Here is an 8555-nt window from a genome sequence, read left to right as displayed (position 1 = left end):
AGGGACGACAATTGTGGTCTCGGACCATTTGAGTTTTTGATTTTGCCATTTGATTTGGGACTTTCCGTTTTGAATTTTCCTCGGAGTTCCGTAATTTTGTGATTTTACTTTTTTCTATCTTAAGAAATATAAATATGATCAAGCTGTATATAAATAGATTATGCCGCCGCAGGATAGTAATCCCCATATCTCGCATAATACGAGACACACATATTTCCATTCATGTAACTTTGTTGAAGCTCCGCATCCACTGTTTAGCCCCTAGACTTCTCGTTTTCCAGACTATATAACAAACAGTTTTTGATTGAGTTAAGTCTGCCAATTGATATTTTATCGTATGTTTTTCTTTGTTGTGATGTTATGCTATTGTTTCGGGAAAAGGGAGAAGGTTTGGATCCATTAAAACGTTTAATCCCGCTGCAAATGTTTGCATCTGTCCTAAGTCAGGAATCTGATGTACAGTAGTTGTCGTTTGTTTATGTAATATATACGTGTTTCTCGTTTCTCGTTTTGTTTATATAGATTAGACCGTTGGTTTTCCCGTTTGAATGGTTTTACACTAGTAATTTTGGGGCCCTTTATAGCTTGTTGTTCGGTGTGAGCTAAGGCTCCGTGTTGAAGGCCGTACTTTAACCTATAATGGTTTACTTTTTAAATTGTTATTTGTATGGAGAGTTGTCTCATTGGCACTCACACCACATCTTCCTATATCTATTCATAAGTTGGGCGACGTCTTTCCTCTACTGCTTCTTGCAAGGTTGTATTACAAAAACTTACCTTGCAGTCGTATATTATGCTTTTATTTCATACGTTCTAAAATCTGTGACAACTCTAACAAATGTGTAATACACATATACCTGGTAGAATCTATAACATATCTTGAATATTATATGAATATAAATATATCATATCATTTTGATGTATTATACAAATTTTACGCTGTCGGCTAAGATGGTCTCGCTATTTTTGGAGTTGAATGTTTTCTTTTTGTCCTAGACTTATCTTCTTAATGAATATATGAGATTTGAACAACAGAAAATAACTGTTGCCTCTAATTTATGATTTTTATAAAGGAATTTCACAATATACGGTAACCGAAAACAAAATCTTTTGTTTTTATTCAAAAACTTTCCACCCGATACCAAATTACGTGAATTTAGCAACCTTCTTATATTAAACCGTGTCCGTCTATGTACATTTCTTTTTGTAAGTTTCTTTTAAGAATTGAATGCTTCTTTTTGTAAATTTATTGGGGTGTAAAAGCGTTGACCGAAGTACATTTTGTATGAAGCGCGGAAGCGCTTCATACTAAAAATGTGCGCACGGTCAATGCTTTTACAACCCTATAAAGTTACAAAAAGAAGCATTCAATACTTATATATAATTACATTTTTGTAGCTAGAATCATGAAAAAACGATTTTTATCAAGTTTTCATTTAATTTACCTGTGCACTTTATTGTGGGACCTCGTGTCATCATGAATGATAAATGTTATTGTCTAATACAATTGTTTCAGGAATAGCACGAGATGTGCAGTTGGCCAATCAGAATAACGTATTGTAATGAAACATACATCTAATGTAATTATTTTGTAATACAGGTGATCTAATAAAAGCATGTTTGTTAAATTACACGCCTTCAGCATTAGTTTTACCTCGCTCTGCATTTATTGAGTTTCCGTGTATCCTGCTACGAATTCTTAAAGTGGATATACAGAAAACAGTTTAAATATTTAAATTTAAATCATTTTCTTGCATTACTACTTATATGGATTATAGAAAAATATCACTGAAAATTATGACATGGGAGAAAAGCTGAACAATTTTTCATGTTTTGTTTTGGTCCATTTTAGTATTGTTTCCAAAATATTTAACATGGTTGTTCCTAATGAAAATGCTATTAGAAAGTCGTTTAATATAATTGCCAATGGTTTATATTTGATTTAATTGGAACCAGTCAAAAGGACGTTAAAATCAATCAGCATATATTACAGTCCATCTATAGACAGGAGTTTTGGGATAAACTCATCAATGAAGTGTCCAGTTATTCGTCCCATATCATACACTCAGTTCTATTGTATATGCGTTTGTTGACACTGATTGTGATTAGAATTCAATAGTAATTATAACAACAATCATCCTTATCACACACATCTTCAAATAGACTGTCCTTATGCAAATTAAAACATAAGCTCCGCCCGATCAGTTGAAATAACATTGGTAATACATATAACTAGTCTCGATCACCCAGACGCATTATGAATATAGCGTCTGGGTTTTTGTGTCTTTGGATTTCGTTCATAGATGGCGTTTTAAAATTTGGTAATGACCTTGACCACATCTTACCGGAAGGTAAACACTTCAAGAATATGGATGATAACATGCGGCAGTGGTAGACAAGAGTTGAGAGTTTCAGTGTAAAATGAAACTTTTAAACAGCATGGAAACTGGAAGAAACTAGACAATTAACTTATTAAGGTTCATGTGTACGAATGTCTCTTTTAATAGGGTAGGTAAAAGGTAGGTTTTTTTTACTCAGTAAAAGGGGGGGGGGGGACTCGCATAGAGGTGTACAGTAGGTTGTAATCATGGATTAGTTTGCAAAATCCTTGTAACAACTAGTATCATAAAATAAAATGTTTAGATATTATGTAGTTTTAAATATTTTACCTTATGCATCGATCACTGAAATCTGAGACTAAGTGTGTCTCATTGGGGTCTAAGCGTGACACAGGATTGCCGATTTTTTGTAAGTGTGACACGTGAAAGTCAAATTATTGTGACGTGAAAACCAGAAATGAAGTACATAGTGTAAGCGGGATATGAGAATGTGACAAATCAGTAAGTGGGATCCGTGATCAGAACCCCCCAATGAGACCCCCTATAACACAGTAGTCTCAGCTATAATGCGCATTTGCAATGATTTGCCATTTGGAAAATAGAATAGAAAGGAATAGAATACTTTAATTCACCAAATTATGGCCCAGGAGGGCATATAGCATACAAACAATATTATTATAAACAATAACATATGCAGTACACAAACAATTAAATATGTAACATGTGTAATAAAAATATATGAATACTACAGGAAACATGGGTAATACACCCAACAAAATAGCAATATATAATAATTTAATTAATACTGTGTTGACATTGACCCTAGAGCACCAGGCTAGTGTATTTTCACTATAAAAATTCAAACAAGAGGCATGAGAAGTTTATGTGGAGAAATCTCAATATAAAAAAAAAAGGATATTTAATATGACTTATCTGCAGTAAGCACCAAGAATTGATACTTAAAAGGAAGTCCCTTCTTGTACTTAATGCAGAAGAGTCAAACTTCTTAAATATTTAAAATATATATTTTAAACACATATTTTTAAGATTATAGATACTGTGTCCAGTCAGCAAATATCTTCAAGGGACGGTGCAAGAGAATATGAAATTCTTCTTAGAATAAGACAAGTTATCCTCATGCTATATATGAGGAGGGGCAAAAGGGGGTCTGTTAACATGTTAACAACACCTTGATATTTTGGCAAAAACAGTTAACAAAAAATGCAAAAATACTGATAACAGTTACGTTACATAAAAAGATACGTTACATATCTGCATTGAGTTGCATCTGAAATAGTAAAATACTGACATATTAAATCTTTTCCAGGTCAGTTATCTGTATTGAATGGCTGGAGAATACAAACCTAGTACAAATGTATATAGAGGAATGAAGAGGCCTCACATATAACTGACTGTCATTGGGTAATTTTATTATTAACAAAAAAATTGAGAATGGAAATGGGGAATGTGTCAAAGAGACAACAACCTGACCAAAGAGTAGAAAACAGCCAAAGACCACCAACACACTGAGAAAATCCCACACACAGAGGCATGCTTGAGCTACCACCTAAACAAAAATGTGTACTACTCCCCGGAAACATGTGGTCAAGGTGATAATGAATGTTATACTAGACTCCAAAATTAAAATGAACTAAAATTAAAAATCTTAAAAAATAACAAAGGCTAGAGGCTCCTGAATTGGGACAGGCGCTAAAATGCGGTGGGGTCAAACATGTTTTGCAAGATTTCAACCTATCCTAATACCTCTATAGCTAGCCATTGTAGAAAAACAAAAACAATAGGCACAGTAAATCTCAGTTTTAAAGAAGTCATAGTCCTACATTGTATGTCAGAATAGGCAAAATGATGGGAAATAAAACAAAATAAGCAAAATGACAACTATACATAAATTTACAAAGGACTACTAGCAGTTACTGACATGTTCCTCAGACATATGTGAACTTAACTAAATGTCATACACTATATATGTTTTATCACTTTTTGACTTTTTTTTAGCACATGAAATATATATATTGTACCATGTTTTTTTAAGAATTTTTTTGTTTGTACCTTATAAATACTGGTAGGACATGAATTACCAATAAGAAAAATAATTTCTTTGGTTTTATTCCAATACAGATACATGAAGTTAGACTAAATGTTTTTGAACCTTGCATATCTACTTGAACTTGTTTCATAGTTTAGCAAAATTACTTTATTCAGTAAAATTTCTAAACAAATGTATAGTTTTGTAGACATTGGCCTCATAAAAATTAGATATAGGAAGATGTGGTGTGAGTGCCAATGAGACAACTCTCCATCCAAATAACAATTTATAAAAGTAAACCATTATAGGTCAATGTACGGCCTTCAACACAGAACCTTGGCTCACACCGAACAAAAAGCTATAAAAAAATTACTAGTGTAAAATCATTCAAACAGGAAAACCAACGGTCAAATTGCATTTTATTAAACTTGGTCAAATTATATTTCAGCAAAAGGCTGTGCCATCCAATACATTTCATCTTGGATGAAAAAAAACAACAGTCTGATGATGGTGAAGGTCAAATTTACCTAACAGGTAACATATACATGACATATTGTTTTAAGGGAGCTACCATTTGATTTTTATGGGGGGGGGCTAGGATGAAATTTGAAAAAAATAGGCAGGACAGGAGTTTTGAGTAAAAAAAAAAGGCAGGATGTGACACTTGCAAAAAAAAAAGTCAGGACGACAATTTAGGTAAAAAAAGTCAGGATAAACTAAAAAAAAAAGTCAGGACCGATTAGAGTGAAAAATAAAAAGGCAGGACAGAGATTACAGCTAAAAAAAAATGCAGGACAAAATTTTTCATCCTAGCCCCCCCATAAAAATCAAATGGTAGCTCCCTAAGGCTATTTAAACATACATGCATGCATATTGGGAACAGGGAAGACACTTAGAGATCCAAAGTTACAATGTGTGGTTGGGTTAATTGCAATGAAAATGTTAGTGAAATTCTCAATTGGCTTCTATCAGTTGTAACCCTATTATGAATGTGTTTTCCTGTGTACAATGTGTGATTAAAAGTAAGAGCCTAAGGCTTTATAATGTATACTCCTTTTTATTGCTTAAGTTTAAATTTAACAATATTAACTATAGTTGAAAAATCTGTATTTTTCATCTGTTTTATTTATCCTTCCATGGATGGGCACTTGTTGTTTAACCTACATGTACATTATTGTTATGTTAGTTTAGTAAAGTATAAATTAATAATGGATTAAACCCAGATTTTTGTTAAATATAGCCTCCTTTTGTTGTGCTTGATATCCTGAGTTTTTTTTATATATTAAGATAAGTAAGTTAACACTTATAGACATACTCCAACAAATATAATATTTTTTAAAACCAGTATATATTTTAAATGGAGTGTTTGAAAGAGAGGGTCGAAAAAACAATGCACAAAACCAGACAAATTGAAACAAATGCATGACACAAGTGTGTTAAAAAACAAAAGGAATGTTTCTCTGTTTACGAGTTATTGTATGGACTACAAACACAATACAAACCCTCTTAAAACCCAGGTTATATCAGGTGTTAAGAGTCAGCATACACTGCTTGTATATGATTTATAGTTCATAACTGTCTGTCATTCTGTACCTCTGTCAAACCTTGTAAATTAGTCATACTTGGTATCTAGAATAAAGATTATTTGTACACAATGATTTTCAATGTATAGTTTCACACTATATATGAAAATAACTTTGTATAATTTTCATATTTCTGTTTCCTGAAAACTAGTAACGATTACCAGTATAGTTGTATAGTTCTAAGCATTTTGTCAAACATCTGAACTTGTAATAATATTCCCTGAACATTTTTATACAGGATTGTGGTTAAAACTCTTAAAATGTAAATATTTCTGTAACAATTTTAAACGTAATAACAATTATCCACTTGATATCCATTACCAAAAGTGTTGTATATTCTGATTAAAACCACAGAATTTACTTTGCTTTTCAGATACTAGTGAAGAAATAAAGAAACAAGAGTAGACACCATTTGACCAACTGTGCTTACAGTACTTGTGCAACAGTTGTGATTGATGTCCATGTTACATTGTAGTATGATAATACTTTACAGCATCAACAGAATTATCATCTTTGGTCGTCAATGCCTCTCATTATACCCCCCCCTTTAAACCGCTTTAAAAAAGGGGGTATACTGTTTTACCTCTGTCTGTCAGTCCGTCAGTCAGTCCGTCCCATGAAACTTTCGTCACATTTTTCTCAGGAACTACACATCCACCCTTTCTGTAATTTGGTATCAACATTTATATATGTCAACCATACCGTGTGATGCGTTTTCAGATTCATCACTTGACAACTTCCTGTTTACCGAAAAAACTTGTATGATTTTACACATGATATCCAAGTTGAAAGTTTTCGTCACATTTTTCTCAGGAACTACAATACAAGGATTTCTGAAATTTGGTTTCAGGATTTATATAAGTCAGCTATACTGTGTGATGCGTTTTCAGATTCATCACTCGACAACTTCCTGTTTACCGAACACTTGTATGATTTTACACATGATAGCCAACTTGAAAATTTTCATCACATTTTTCTCAGGAACTACAATACAAGGATTTCTGAAATTTGGTTTCAGGATTTATATAAGTCAGCTATACCGTGTGATGCGTTTTCAGATTCATCACTCAACAAATTCCTGTTTACCGAACACTTGCATATTTTAACACTATTAATATTATCCACTTGCGGCGGGGGTATCATCAGTGAGCAGTAGCTCGCAGTTTCACTTGTTTCATAATAAATTGCATTTGTTATTTAGGTTGTATGATTTTCTAAAACGACTTTTTTGTTACTAATGGAGTAGAATGTTGAAAAAAACAAATGACAAAGAAAATTGCTGAATAAAGTGAAAGTTCTTTTTTATTGTTTTAAATAAAAAATTAGTATGGTGTTTGACTGAATTAAAAGAGATATTTCTTATTTATTTCCAGTACATTAAAAAGCACTTTATCACACAATCAGTGGCAGATCCAGAAATTTTTATATAAGTTAGGGCCCACTGACTGCCTAAGAGGGGGTCCAGCTCACTCCAGTAATGCTTCAGTGATTCCCTATATAATCCACCAATTTTGTTTCCATAAAAGGAGGGGGGCTGGGCCCCCTGCCCCCTAAATCCACCTCTGACAATACCATGAAAATACATTTGCTGTAGCTATTTGTTGTATTTTGTTTTCATTGTGTATTTCTGACATAAAACCCTCATTTTTACTATATATATCATCAAGGATTACAAAAATACAGTTTGAAACTAGAAACACTTTTATTATTCTAAAAATTGCATTTTAATGATAAAACCAAAGGTAAGGAAAAAACTATCAAGTGTACCTTAATTTGATTCTGAAAAATAATCATTACATTGAATGCTTATAATTATCAGAATAATGAGATATGGTATGATTGCCACTGAGATTTATATCCACTAGAGTTCAAATATTGTTCATTCAATTAGTAGGTCACCTTTCAACCTTCAACAATGAGCAAAATCCATAGCCTATAATAAGTTTTAAAAGGCTCTAACATGGCAAAAAAACATTGTTAATCTAACTGATATTTCTAAATAACTGAATGCTCAATTGTTATGATGGTGAAAATAAGTGGCATTACAGTTTATTATGTTTATGCAGTATGGACACAAAGATCACCCAGGAGTTTTCCAAATGCCTACTTTGGACAGTCAAAAGACAAGTAGGAATAAAAAAATCTGCTTTAGTGTTGAATATGTAAAATTGAGAATAGAGATAAGGAATGTGTCAAAGAGACAATTAAGGAGAAGAAAACAGTCAAAGGACACCAATGCATCTTCATCACGGTGAAGAAAATCCAGCACCCTCAGTCAGGCTTTAGATGGACTCAAAATAGTGTCTTCTAGTTCAGTGAAAATGGATGTCATACTAGACTTCAAAACATAAATGAACTAAAATTGAAAATCAAACAAGGCTATATAACATGTATAAAAATAAGAAGATGAGTATAAAAAAGAAGATGTGGTATAATTGCCAATGAGACAACTCTCCACAAGAGATCAAATGACACAGAAATTAAACAACTATAGGTTACTGTACAGCCTTCAACAATGAGCAAAACCCATACTACATAATACCAATGTATAGTTGTATAAAGATAAAGGAAAAACAAACAACAACC

The 8555-nt window shown here is 32.5% G+C and overlaps 1 long non-coding RNA gene across 2 annotated transcripts; it reads left to right on the top strand.

Annotated features, from left to right (window-relative positions):
* The first annotated feature begins 2252 nt into the window (after positions 1 to 2252).
* Positions 2253 to 7302, top strand: LOC143056429 (uncharacterized). 2 transcript variants are annotated; one of them, XR_012972334.1, is made up of 4 exons: positions 2253 to 2519; positions 3667 to 3761; positions 4835 to 4920; positions 6343 to 7302. It is a non-coding gene; the product is annotated as an uncharacterized LOC143056429 (long non-coding RNA). The 2 variants fall into 2 exon arrangements; XR_012972333.1 differs by having other exon boundaries at positions 2270 to 2508.
* The last annotated feature ends 1253 nt before the right edge of the window (positions 7303 to 8555 follow it).

Source organism: Mytilus galloprovincialis, chromosome 13 (assembly GCF_965363235.1).
Source record: "Mytilus galloprovincialis chromosome 13, xbMytGall1.hap1.1, whole genome shotgun sequence".
NCBI classification, from domain to species: domain Eukaryota; kingdom Metazoa; phylum Mollusca; class Bivalvia; order Mytilida; family Mytilidae; genus Mytilus; species Mytilus galloprovincialis.
This window is presented reverse-complemented; position numbering and strand designations above follow the sequence as displayed.